This window comes from Pristis pectinata, chromosome 18, assembly GCF_009764475.1.
Source record: "Pristis pectinata isolate sPriPec2 chromosome 18, sPriPec2.1.pri, whole genome shotgun sequence".
Taxonomy (NCBI): domain Eukaryota; kingdom Metazoa; phylum Chordata; class Chondrichthyes; order Rhinopristiformes; family Pristidae; genus Pristis; species Pristis pectinata.
Genome location: NC_067422.1, coordinates 14,635,383 through 14,649,524, shown reverse-complemented (window position 1 = coordinate 14,649,524; position 14,142 = coordinate 14,635,383). Strand labels below are relative to the sequence as shown.

At 42.3% G+C, this 14,142-nt stretch overlaps 1 protein-coding gene across 9 annotated transcripts in view; it reads right to left on the bottom strand.

Annotated features, from left to right (window-relative positions):
- Positions 1 to 14,142, bottom strand: part of LOC127579967 (transmembrane channel-like protein 6) — an 87,125-nt gene that overhangs the window by 56,246 nt on the left and 16,737 nt on the right. For 3 of the 9 annotated variants that reach the window (XM_052033078.1, XM_052033070.1, XM_052033068.1), the window contains exon 2: positions 3,525 to 3,619. The exons of 3 other annotated variants lie outside the window; for them this stretch is intronic. The gene's annotated coding sequence lies outside the window, so the exon portion shown is untranslated. Of the gene's footprint in view, positions 1 to 3,520; positions 3,620 to 14,142 lie in introns of all 9 variants that reach the window. 3 more of the 9 variants (XM_052033071.1, XM_052033069.1, XM_052033072.1) reach the window with 2 other exon arrangements.

Genomic DNA, 14,142 nt, shown 5'->3' with positions numbered 1-14,142 from the left:
AACGATTTAAGAACATCACACCAATTAATGAAGTGCTCTGGTTAAACTAGATGCCTTTGTAAATAATATTTTATTTACAAGTTTATGGCTTTTAAGTCCGTAAAGATTTTTAATATTTACAAAATTATTATTTCTGAAGTCAAATCAGGATGTAAATATATATGATCCCGACCATGTCAGAAAAAGTTTGCTGCAGTATCATCATACTGATATCTTCTAAGCAACAGGCAAAACAGCTACTTCAAATCAACTGACATTAAGACTATTTTTCCATCAGATAATTCACAAATGAAATACAATTTCTTAAAAACATGGATTATATAGATGATTTTTATACACTGAAAGCCTAACATAATCAATATGCAGTCATATTTGAAATACTATGAAGCTATTAAAATGCAATAATGAATATATATTTGCAAAAATATTCAAAGCAAGCATAAACCTGTAAATGGCTCTAAAAACAGAGTGAAGTATAAATAAGAAGCTTTATGAATAAAAAGTACAAGATTAATTGCAGCCCAAATTAAGCAGGCAACTTTCCACATCAAATGTCCTGCCAATGGTAACTTGAACATCTAAATTGGCACAAGAGTTCAGGCAGCAATGACAGTAATAAGGACAAATGTCTCTCACATAACTTAACTTGCAATATTGTGCAATTAAAACATTTGTGTAAAGAAGCAAGTATATACTTCTCTATGTCAGAAACTTCCAATAACTCTCAGCAAGCAGGTGATCATGATCTATGCAAATGTGCTTTGTATATAATGGACAGATTATGGGTGGATCAACAGTGGAACAAAATTTCACAGGTGTAAACAACTGTGCATACTTGAAGACGAGGAGATTACCATTTTCCTCTTTCTTCTAAAGTCAATAACCACATCTGATAAATGAAAGAAGAAATTGTTCCCATGCTCAAACCCACACCATCTGTTAGTTGTTCACTTACTGGGTTCTTTGCTCTCGTTGAAAAAGCTTTGTGAAATGATTTCTAAATTTTAGAAGTGCTTGGATTGATTACTCTTCATGAACAGAGCCAAGGATGGAAGATACACCCTGTGAAAAGCTCACAAAAAAAATGTTTCCTATTTATAGGTCTTGCTGAGTTTTGCAAGGCATCAAGTTTCCGCTTTTGTCCAAATTCAAGCTAGTCTTAAAGGAACATTATCACCACATTAAAATGTTCAATAATTTCATGACTGATGTTATAACCTGCACAATTGTCTTGTATTTCATTTGACATTAAAACTAAACACAAGAAATCTGAAAATAAAAATAAGTACTGTGAATCATTTGGAGCAAGAAATATGTTGTTCTGTATCATTTTCTGCACTTAAAATGCAAAGGCGATTTTTAAGTGGAGGCTGATCTTAATGTACAACAAATAATAATCTGACCTTGAGGAACACAAAGCTGAAACACCAACTACGTAATAATGTTTAATAATGTTCATTTCATAAATGTTACATCTGCTTAATGTAGGTATATCTGCTATTTTACAAGTCTGAACATAATACTAACAGATGATTAAAAGTGCAGCAGAAAGCAGAGGCCACGTAATACATTTTCAACAATCTCTCAACATTGTGCCTCAGGAGCACTTCTAATTTCCAAAACAACAAACACGATTGTTAAATGATCAGAATTTGTATAACTGATTATCGTGATTACTATAATTCACATCTCAAGAATGACTGCGTAAGTATTCAATTCTCCATTCAGCCTGCAAACACAATCACATTTCTTTCCTCACACATATAGAAGTAATACCCAGTTCCTCTAAGTGACTCTGGAACATAAACTTAATAAACAAACTGATTGACCAACCACTCATGATAACACGCTACAACAGGATGTGTGCGGCAGGTAAACACATCCAAACTCCAAAACTTACTTCCCAAGATTAAACACTCCTTATCTAGGCAAAACAGAATTCTGAGAATGAATAGTGTTATTAATATTGAAATAAACAGCCAAAAAATTCACACCAACATAAATTACATCCAATCTATTTTTTTTTGTTATGTAAAATAGCTAATTAATTAGAAATTTATTTTCTTATTTATAAAGACCAACACAGTGATGCAACAATTAGCTCTGCCTCCTCACAGCTCTGGCAACTAGGGCTTGTTTTGGATTCCAGTGATTTGTATGGAATCTGAACATCCTCCCTGTGACCATGTGGGTTTCCCCCAATGTCAGTTACCTCTCATATCCCCAAGTAGTGCTGATAGATTAATTGGCTACTGTAAGTTGTCCCTGGTGTAGGTGAGGGGCAGGAGAATGACGCTAGAGCTGATGGCCACGTTAGAAAGTATAGGTTACAGGGAAATAAGTAGGGGAATGGGATTGATGGGGTTGCTCTGAGAGCTGACGGTGACTTGATGTCAAATGGCCTCCTTCCATAAGAAAATAATATGGAAAAAGCAAAGAACAAGTCAACAGCTGCAAAGGAATAGTTTACGGGAATGTACTCCAATATATTACATACTCTGAAATGCACTTGAGTTAAGAGACTTACGGCACAGGAAAATTGTCTGAAGGAAGGGGTGTACAGAGGATGTGGGCAGTGTTTTAACATTTGCATGAAGTGAATTAACGATCAGATTTTATAAAAGGGTTATTACTGATTAGAATAAACAATAGCATACAACAGCAATCTTAGGCTATTCTAGAGATCAGGCAATAACATTAGGAACTTAGGAACTTAAGAAACCTGGCAAAAAAAAGGTAAATAACTGAGCACGAATTTGGAATTGGCACAGATTCTAATTGGGGAAGCCTTTAAATGAAAGCAAACAACAATGTTACAGGCCACGACAGATTATGTAAAGGGTAATTAAAATTAAAATGCAATAATGAATATATTTGCAAAAATATTCAAAGCAAGCATAAACCTGTTAGTGGCTCTAAAAACAGAGTGAAGTATAAATAAGAAGCTTTATGAATAAAAAGTGCAAGATTAATTGCAGCCCAAATTAAACAGGCAACTTTCCACAGCAGATGTCTTGTCAGTGGTGCAAGACATCATAGATGCCCTGCTGCAAGATATCATAGATAAAATCAATTTATCCATTGGCTTCGGTTGCAAAGCAGTCCAAATTACAGACAAGAGAGCAGAAACATTCACTCCCATTAACCATCGGTTGGTACGAGGAATGGAATTTATTATCCTAATTTTCCCATTCTTCTCCTCCCACGTGAGATGAAGAAACTATTTCCTCCCCACACCCCTCTCTGCCTGGGGTATACCACATTTGAGGTCAGCCAAAACTTGAAAATTTAAGCATAGTTTGTGTGGTTTTGGTTTTAGTAATCCTGTATTTGTGCAGAGTGATGTTTTTGGGCCTCAGACAAGCCTCTGGCATAAAAATCATCCAGTAGAATGAAAAACCTGCTCAGTTCCAGTCACCTTCACATTTCTACTTATCATTCTTGTTACCAGAGCTTTTGTGTCTAACTTTGTAAAATTAACTACCAACATACAAGAATGATGAAGTCAAAAACTACTTACAAACCTCACTAAGTCGACAGTACTTGAATAATTCTTCGGTAAACTTGCAAGTTAACTTTTATCCACAGACCCACTTTTAAAATGTGAACAGTCTTACTGCTGGAGGAAGAAAAATAAGCCAGTTACTCATGTTTGAACAGATCTATTATTGCACAACATTGTTACCACATGCCTGCCTCACATTTTTCTCAAAAGTAATAGATGACTCCAAATCAGAAAAACCTTTGAGTGATCAGTAAACAAATATCGTTGTCATTTCCACAATTACAAGGCTTCTTATAATATTTCCCAGGTAGCAAGGGCTGTGATTTGGAGCGAGAAGCAGAACTCTTGGTGTGAGAAGTGGGAGCCATATAAAGAGGTGAGTGTCGGGACCCGGTTCTTTTCCAGGTAGCGAGGGCCATGACTTGAAGCGAGAAGCGGGACTCTCGGTCTCTAGTCCCTAGCTAAAGTAGTGACAATGGATCCAGGGTTGGTAGTGTGTTCTTTCTGCCAGATATGGGAGATCTGGGAGATCTCAAGACTCCCTGATAGCTACATGTGTGGGAGGTGCATCCAGCTGCATCACCTTACAGACCACGTTAGGGAACTGGAGCTACGGCTGGATGACCTTCGGCTCCAACAGGAGAATGAAGAGGTGCCACAGGGAGGTAGCCACACCTAAGTTGCAGGAGGCATGTAGCTGAGTGACTGTCAAGAGAGGGGAAGGGAATAGGCAGGTAGTGCAGAACACCCCTGTGGCTGTTGCCCTCAATAACAGGTACACTGCTTTGGACACTGTTGGGGGGGGGGGGGTTGACCTACCAGGGGAAAACTGCAGCGGTCAGGTCACTGGCACTGAGCCTGGCTCTGTGGCTCAGAAGGGAAGGGGGGAGAAGCGGAGAGCGGTGGTGACTGGGGACTCTATAGTCAGGGGGGCAGACAGGAGATTCTGTGGACGTGAAAGAGACTCCCGGATGAACCATAGAACCATACAGCACAAAACAGGCCCTTCGGCCCACCATGTTGTGTCGTCCATCAAACCACCCTCACACTACCTAACCCCTTCCTCCCGCATATCCCCCCATCCCACACTCCTCCATATGCCTATCCAACAAGCTCTTGAACCTGTCCAATGTATCTGCCTCCACCACCACCCCAGGCAGTGCATTCCATGCACCAACCACTCTCTGGGTGAAAAACCTCCCCCTGACATCTCCCCTGAACCTCCCACCCGTAACCTTAAAGCCATGCCCTCTCGTCTTGAGCATTGGTGCCCTGGGAAGGAGGCGCTGACTGTCTACTCTATCTATTCCTCTCAATATTTTATATACCTCTATCATGTCTCCTCTTATCCTCCTCCTTTCCAGTGAATAAAGCCCTAGCACCTTAAGCCTCTCCTCATATTCAATACTCTCTAATCCAGGCAGCATCCTGGTAAATCTCCTCTGCACCCTCTCCAAAGCCTCCACATCCTTCCTATAATGAGGCGACCAGAACTGAACACAGTACTCTAAGTGTGGCCTAACTAGAGTTTTGTAAAGCTGCATCATCACCTCGCAGCTCTTAAACTCAATCCCGCGATTTATGAAAGCCAACATCCCATTGGCCTTCTTAATTGCTCTTTCCACCTGTGAGGCAACTTTCAATGAACTGTGAATATGAACCCCCAGATCCCTCTGCTCCTCCACACTGCCAAGTACCTTGCCATTTACCCAGTACTCTGCCCTGGAGTTTGTCATTCTAAAGTGTACCACCTCACACTTCTCCGGATTGAACTCCATCTGCCACTTGTCAGCCCAGCTCTGCATCCTATCAATATCCCTCTGTAAGCTCCGACAGCCCTCCACACTATCCATAACACCGCCGATCTTAGTGTCGTCCGCAAACTTACTAACCCAGCCCTCCACCCCCTCATCTAAGTCATCTATAAATATCACAAAAAGTAGAGGTCCCAGAACTGATCCCTGCGGGACACCACTAGTCACTGCCTTCCAATCCGAGGGCACTCCTTCCACCACAACCCTCTGCTTTCTACAGGCAAGCCAATTCCTAATCCACACAGCCAAGCTTCCTTGGATCCCTTGGCCTCTGACCTTCTGAAGAAGCCTACCATGAGGAACCTTATCAAACGCCTTACTAAAATCCATGTAAACCACACCCACCGCACTGCCCTCATCAATTTTCCTGGTCACCTCCTCAAAGAACTCTAACAGGCTTGTGAGGCAAGATCTTCCCTTCACAAAGCTATGCTGGCTGTCCCTAATCAGTCCATGATTCTCTAGGTGTTCATAAATCCTATCCCTTAGAATCCTTTCTAACAGCTTACCCACCACAGACGTGAGACTCACCGGTCTATAATTCCCTGGCCTATCCCTATTACCTTTTTTGAACAAGGGGACAACATTTGCAACCCTCCAATCCTCTGGCACCATCCCCATGGACAACGAGGACTCAAAGATCCTTACCAGCGGTTCAACAATCTCCTCCCTAGCCTCTCGAAGCAGCCTGGGGAAAATCCCGTCAGGCCCCAGAGATTTTTCTGTCTTAATATTATTTAACAACTTCAACACATCCTCTCTCTTGATATCTACAACCTGGAGAACATTACCCCTACCAGCACTCCCTTCCGCGTCATCAAGACCCCTCTCCCTGGTGAATACCGAAGAGAAGTACTCATTGAGAACTTCTCCCACTTCCGCCGCCTCCAGGCAAATTCTCCCACCTTTGTCCTTAATCTGACCTACCTTTACCCTAGCCATCCTCCTACCCTTCACGTACTTGAAAAAGGCCTTGGGATTTTCCTTAACCCTACTAGCCAACGCCTTTTCATGTCCCCTTCCAGCTCTCCTCAGCCCTTTCTTAAGTTCCTTCCTCGCTACCCTATATTCCTCACGGGCCCTGTCTGAACCTTGTTGCTTATACCTCACGTACGCTACCTTCTTCTACCTAACAAGTCGTTCCACCTCTCTCGTCACCCACAGTTCCTTCACCCTGCCATTCCTTCTCTGCCTCACCGGGACATATTTATCCCTAACATCCTGCAAAAGATCCCTGAACATCGACCACATCTCCATGGTATATTTTCCTTCAAAAAGGACATCCCAATTTACACTCCCAAGTTCTCTCCTTATAGCCTCATAGTTCGCCCTTCCCCAATTAAAAATCCTCTTGTCCTCTCTGCACCTGTCCCTGTCCATGACAATTTTAAAGGTTATGGAGCAATGGTCACTGTCCCCCAAATGCTCACCCACCAATAGGTCCTTCACCTGTCCCGGTTCATTTCCTAAAACTAGATCTAACATGGTATTCCCTCTAGTCGGCCTGTCAACATACTGCATCAGGAAACACTTCTGGACACATTTAACAAATTCCGTCCCATCTAAAGCTTTGGCACTAAGCAGGTTCCAGTCTATATTTGGGAAGTTGAAGTCTCCCATTATAACAACCCTGTTATTTTTGCTTCTCTCCAAACACTGCCTGCCAATCTGCTCCTCTATATCTCTATTGCTACCGGGGGGCCTATAGAATACTCCTAGTAGAGTAACTGCTCCTTTCTTGTTCCTTAATTCCACCCATACAGACTCTAGAGATGATCCTTCTACAACATCCATCCTTTCCACAGCCGTAACAGTGTCCCTGACCAGTATCGCCACCCCTCCTCCTCTTCTCCCCCCTTCCCTATCCCTCTTAAAACACCGAAAACCAGGAATATTCAATATCCACTCCTGCCCTGACGTCAGCCACGTCTCAGTAATAGCCACAATATCATAGTCCCCCATACTTATCCAAGCCCTCAGTTCATCCCCCTTATTCCTGACACTTCTTGCATTTAAGTAAACACACTTCAGTCCATCTACCTTACTACTTTTATAGCCTGTATTCTGCTTCTCCTTCCCCAAAGCCTCTCTACGTGTTTGATCTAACTTTTCCCCATCCCCTTCTTCCTCTGACCTACTCCTCCGGTTCCCTTCCCCCTCACAAACTAGTTTGTATGGTACGTTGCCTTCCTGGTGCCAGGGTCAGGAACGTCTCAGATCGGGTCCACAGCTTTCTAAAGGGGGAGGGCGAGCAGCCAGAAGTCGTGGTCCACATTGGTACCAACGACATAGGTAGGAAAAAGGATGAGATCCTGAAAAGTGAATATGGGGAACTAGGTAGGAAGCTGAAAAGCAGGATCTCAAGGGTAGTAATCTCTGGATTGCTGCCTGTGCCACGCGCCAGTGAGGGTAAGAATAGGTTGATTTGGTAGATGAATGTGTGGCTGAGAAATTGGTGCAGGGGGCAGGGTTTCATATTTGTGGATAATTGGGATCTCTTCTGGGGAAGGTATTACCTGTACGAAAAGGACAAGTTACACCTGAACTGGAGGGAGACCAATATCCTTGCGGGCAGGTTTGCTACAACTGTTGTGGAAGGTTTAAACTAGTTTGGCAGGGGGAATGGGAACCCCAGTGATAGGTCGGAGGATGGGTCAGTCGGTGCACAGGTTGATGCAGCGTGTAGAGAGACTATGGGGAAGGATAGGCATTTGATTGGGCAAATTTGCAGTCAGTTGGATGGGTCAAAGTGTGTCTATTTTAATGCAAGTAGTATCAGGAACAAGGGTGATGAACTGAAAGCATAGGTTAGCACATGGAACTACAATGTTGTGGCCATTACAGAGACTTGGCTGTCACAAGGACAGGAATGGCTTCTGGATGTTCCGGGATTCAAATGTTTTAAAAGACACAGCAAGGGAGGTAAAAGAGGTGGGGGAGTGGCACTGCTCATCAGGGATAGTATCACAGCTGCAGAAAGGGAAGACGTCCTGGAGGGATCGTCTACTGAGTCAGTATGGGTGGAGGTCAGAAACAGGGAGGGAGCAATCACTCTACTGCGAGTATTCTACAGATCCCCCAACAGCAACAGAGACACCAAGGAACAGATCGGGAGGCAGATTTTGGAAAGGTGCAAAAATAACAGGGTTGTTGTCATGGGTGATTTCAACTTCCCTAATATTGACTGGCACCTCCTTAGTGCAAAAGATTTGGATGGGGCAGAATTTGTGAGGTGTGTCCAAGGAGGATTCTTGATACAATATGTAGACAGGCCGACTAGAGGAGAGGCCATTCTAGATCTGGTACTACGCAATGAACCTGGTCAGGTGTCAGATCTCTCGGTGGGTGAGCATTGCGGAGACAGTGACCACAACTCCCTGACCTTTACCCTTGCCTTGGAGAGAGATAGGAGCAGACAGTATGGGAAAGTATTTAATTGGGGGAGGGGGAATTATGATGCTATTAGGCAGGAACTCGGGAGTGTAAATGGTGAGCAGATATACTCAGGGAAATGCGCAATGGAAGCATGGAGGTTGTTCAGAGATCACTTGCAGGGAGTTCTGGATAGGTTTGGCCCATTAAGGCAGGAAAAGAATGGTAGGGTGAAGAAAACATGGTTGACAAGACATGTGGAATATCTCGTGAAGGGGAAAAAAAGAAGCTTACTTAAAGGTTCAGGAAGCAAGGATCAGACAGGGCTCTAGAGAATTATAAGGTAGCCAGGAAGGGGCTTAAGAATGGACTTAGGAGAGCTAGAAGGGGGCATGAGAAGGCCTTGGCAAGTAGGATTAGGGAAAACCTCAAGGCATTCTACTCATATGTGAAGAACACGAGGACGACTCGAGTGAAGGTAGGACTGATTCGGGATAGAGGAGGAAACATGTGCCTGGTGTCGGAGGAGATAGGGGAGGTCCTTAATGAATATTTTGCTTCAGTATTCACCTGTGAGAGAGACCTTGATGCTTGTGAGGACAGCGTAAAACAGGCTGATAAGCTAGAACATGTTGATGTTAAGAAGGGGGATGTGCTGGAACTTTTGAAAAATATTAGGAAAAATAAGTCCCCGGGGCCAGATGGGATATATCCCAGGATACTACGGAAAGTGAGGGAAGAGATTTCTGAACCCTTGGCAATGATCTTTGCATCCTTACTGGCCACAGGAGTAGTGCCAGATGATTGGAAGGTGGCAAATGTTATTCCTTTGTTCAAGAAATGGAGTAGGGATAACCCTGGGCATTATAGACCAGTGAGTCTTACTTCAGTGGTGGGCAAATTATTGGAAAAGATTCTTAGGGACAGGATTTATGAGCATTTGGAAAAGCATAGTCTGATTAGGAATAGTCAGCATGGCTTTGTGAGGAACAGGTCATGCCTCACAAGCCTAATTGAATTCTTTAAGAATGTGACAAAACACATTGATGAGGGTAGGGCAGTGGATGTGGTGTATATGGACTTTAGTAAGGCATTAGATAAGGTTCCCCATGATCGGCTCATTCAGAAGGTCGGGAGGCATGGCATCCAGTGAAACTTGGCTGTGTGGATTCAGAATTGGTTTTCCCATAGAAGGCAGAGGGTGGTTGTAGATGGAGCACATTCTGCCTGGAGGTCGGTGACCAGTAATGTTCCGGGCGCTCCACAGGGATCTGTTCTGGGACCCCTGCTTTTTGTGATTTTTATAAATGACTTGGATGAGGAAGTGGAAGGGTGGGTTAGTAAGTTTGCAGATGACATGAAGGTTGATGGTGTTGTGGATAGTGTAGAAGCTGAGAAGTGGCAGATGGAGGTCAACCTGGAAAAGTGTGAAGGGATTCAGTTTGGAAGATTGAATTTGAAGGCAGAATACAAGGTTAATGGCAGGATTCTTAGCAGTGTGCAGGAACAGAGGGATCTTGGGGTCCAAGTTCATAGATCCCTCAAAAGTTGCTGCGCAAGTTGATAGGGTTGTTAGGAAGGCGTATGGTGTGTTGGCCTTCATTAGTCGGGGAATTGAGTTCAAGAGCTGCGAGTTAATGTTGCGGCTCTATAAAACCATGGTTAGACCACACTTAGAATATTGTGTTCAGTTCTGGTCACCTCACTATAGGAAGGATGTGGAAACTTTAGAAAGGGTACAGAGGAGATTTACCAGGGTGCTACTTGGTTTGGAGAGCATGTCTTATGAGGATAGGTTGAGTGAGCTAGGGCTTTTCTCTTTGGAGTGAAGGAGGATGAAAGGTGATCTTCTATTGGTGTACAAGATGATAAGAGGCATAGGTCGAGTGGATAGCCAGAGACTTTTCCCCAGGGCGGAAATGGCTACACAAGGGGGCATAATTTTAAGGTGATTGGAGGAAAGTACAGGGTAGATATCAGAGGCAATTTTTTGAGAGTGGTGGGTGCGTGGAATGTGCTGCCGGGGTGCTGGTAGAGGCAGATACATCAGGGACATTTAAGAGACTCTTAGATAGCCCACCATTTTTCTATCATCCATGTGCCTATGTGGGAAGGAATGGTTAGATTGATCTTAGAGTACGTTAAAAGGTCAGCACAACATGATGGGCCAAAGGGCCTGTAGTGTAATGTTCTATGTTTCATCAAAGCCAGCAAACACAAAACAAGAATCAACGATAGATTAATCCAAAAAGACTGCTACTGTGAACTTTAAAAGCTGCTAAAGCGAATGGCATTGGTGCCAAGGACTTGACACCTAAGAGTTAGAGGCAGGCAAGGATTAAACCCACATCAGATCAATGCTAAACGTGGCAGAAGACAGTGATGACTCCGACAAACACCACACCCCAGATCAGATGAGATCATACAGAAGAAGACAACCCACACCAAAGGAACAGGCACCATCTCAGGAAGACCACTGATACGGTTCACTTATGAAATGCAGAGGCATTAGGGTGAACACAGCGGAGAATTGCCATTTCTCTCTGTGTAATTTACTGTATTTAATAAATTACAGCACCTGAATCGTTAACTAATTTGGAGATGGGGAAGGGAACTGATTATTAGTTAACTTCCGCCGTATCAAGTACTGATGACCTCCGCATTACTGGGGTTGCGTTCCTAGAAAACAGTCCACATCATGATTTTCCGTAACATAATGCTGCGTCATCTGTGCAAGCATCAAGAAATGAGAGTTGAAAAATAAAATTTGTGTTTATTTACTTCCTTTTTCTCCATATAATTTTGTAAGAGTGAATTTTTATTTTGTATCCCAAATCTTTTGGTGATAATTTGTGAATTCTGCAAGGGCAAAGTTCCATCACCCAAACTGCTGTAACAGGCAGTTGCCTGTACTCTTCAGGTAGCTGTAACACCAGTTAGGTGCAGAGTAACACTCTACAACATTACACTATGCCCCCTCTATTGTCTCATGAATTCCTTCTCTGCAATGGCATCAGTGAGAGCTGTTTTTCACGAGCCCCTGTGGAATTTCTAATTAACAGTCAAGCATAGAACATTTTGTGCTGTATAATTACTTTCAAATGGGATGAATTTCCATCTCGTCACACCAAAATTATGTGAATCTTCTCCAACGTACAACAAATCCCAGGAGTAAAAGTGACACATTGAATCATGCAGAACCTTGTTTCAATCATGTCATTAAGCTGCTACAATTACATCACCCTATCAGATGCAAGCAATCAGCTCAACTGTTTGCATGATCCATTTTATCTTGGAGTTCAATATCAAACTTGCAACACTGCAATAACAATGTAGGAACCTTGCCAAACTATTTCTTCCGATTTAGGATCCACCCCCAGATGCTACAGAAATATCTAATCACTGGCCCTGTACGGTTGCTTTGGGAACATAGCAGTAAAATTTGCAACTTTCTTCTGTATTCTGCTAACGACCCTACTTCTCCTTGGATATTTCATGATGTGATGTTGGGCAGGTGCACAAATAGTGTGAAGAACAAACTTGCAACCAAAGCAAACCTGCTGTGGCTTCAGGCCAACCTATTCATGATTCTCTGGAACCAATGAACTATTCCTGGGTTGTGGCTGCCAGGATTGTGTAGAACTTTGAAGGAACTGGGATGATCGACCAGTTAAATGTGTTTTGATATTATCAGTTGACGGATGTTAGTCAGGATGTGTGCAACAGTTCTGGATGCAGTAATACTCCCATAATCCAGCACTCTCAGGACTTTGCTAGTGTCAGACCAGCAGATCTTGCAGACTATTCAATGTCACTTCTCATAACACCACAAAAGACTTCAATTTCACTTGTTTTTTTTAAAAATACACATTACCCAGTAGTGCAATAAATTTTGCAGTGAACCCAGAGAGATTAAAGGGTACGGGAAATATACAAGCACCACAGATCCCTGCTCTAGCCGCAAACCTACTCACATTCCCCACCATGACATTGGCTTCAGTCACACACAATACAGACCTCAGTCCTAGCTGCACTCTGGACCTCATCCCCGGCAGTACAACCCATTTCCACGCTGGAACCCAGGTTCACACTCTGACGAAACCATCAAGATTTCTGAACTGAATGCCAGATTAATCAAAATTTTACTACATGGTTTTGAAGTGCCAGCCCAAATTATGTGCTCGACAACCTTCTGCCTGAAATGCATGGCTGCTGCCAACAGACTGTACCTTGAAAGCTGTCAATTTGATTTATGCACGAACTATGAAGATACCTGACAAGGGCAAGATAATTCCCAACTTTGAAGGAAACATCGACAAAGTTAATTTAATTAAAGATATCCATATCCTGCAAACTGCAGAAATCATTCATAAGTTTGAAGCTATCAAAAAAAAATAGGAAAAAAAACTGTATCTCCCACGCACAGGATACTTTTGGTAATCATCAACACTGGCCTCCATTGAGACAGCAGTTTATGGTTGATAAGACAGGCCGCATCCTGAATGTCACATGAAGTATCCAAAAATAAAGCATTCTGCAAAGAGTAAAACACTTTTATTGGATGAAAAGGTAACTAAGTTCTAGGAAAGATTTATCACCATTATGTGTACAACGCCCATCTGATCATTTTCTGACAAAACATCACTAATGACAAAAACATTTGTTGGACTTCAAGTTCAGAGCTCTTGTCTTTGTTAACCAATTCATGATGGAGCAAGCTTTGAAAGATTTATCACAATTCCATAGGTACTTTCTAGTGCCTTCTCCAATTACCAAGAATGAGTTTAACTGGGAAATTATACTGTCATTAATGAATTATTTAAAGATTTTTCATTGATTTCATGCAATTTTGCAGATCCAGAATCTGCAGCATGTGTAACTACATGCAATCATTTCACACCCACGTCCTTTATCCTGTATGTAATATTGTGACACTCAGTTCACAAAAATTCCAGTAAATCAGCTTTCTTAAAACTTAAAATTTTAAGCAAATTTAACAGCTCTCTTGTAATGGCCATATTTTCCAGCTAATGTTAGGGCACTTTCATTTGCTCTATATTCCTTGACTAGACTACAATGCAAGCCAGACAGATTAATACAATACTTTCCACTTGCGTCCACATGACGTCAAGCTGAAGTGAAACTGCAGCAATGAGTGGAAATATTGGTCAGTAGAAATTTTAAATTTGCAAATAAAATTCTACAGAAAACTGACTGTTGAACCAGAAGCAATCAAATATGCAGTGCCTATATAAAAGTCATTTTAAACAGAAGTTTCAACAAAGCAGAAGATTTTATCTCAAATAGGTCTGTCATTTATCTAATACAATGCAAACTTATGAATATTTCTCAGAAATCCATTAATATCCTTATCCTGAAGGTCCCCTAACAAATACATTTACAATCTGAAGATTTTAGTAATTGAACCAAATTAAAAACAACAACTTAAGA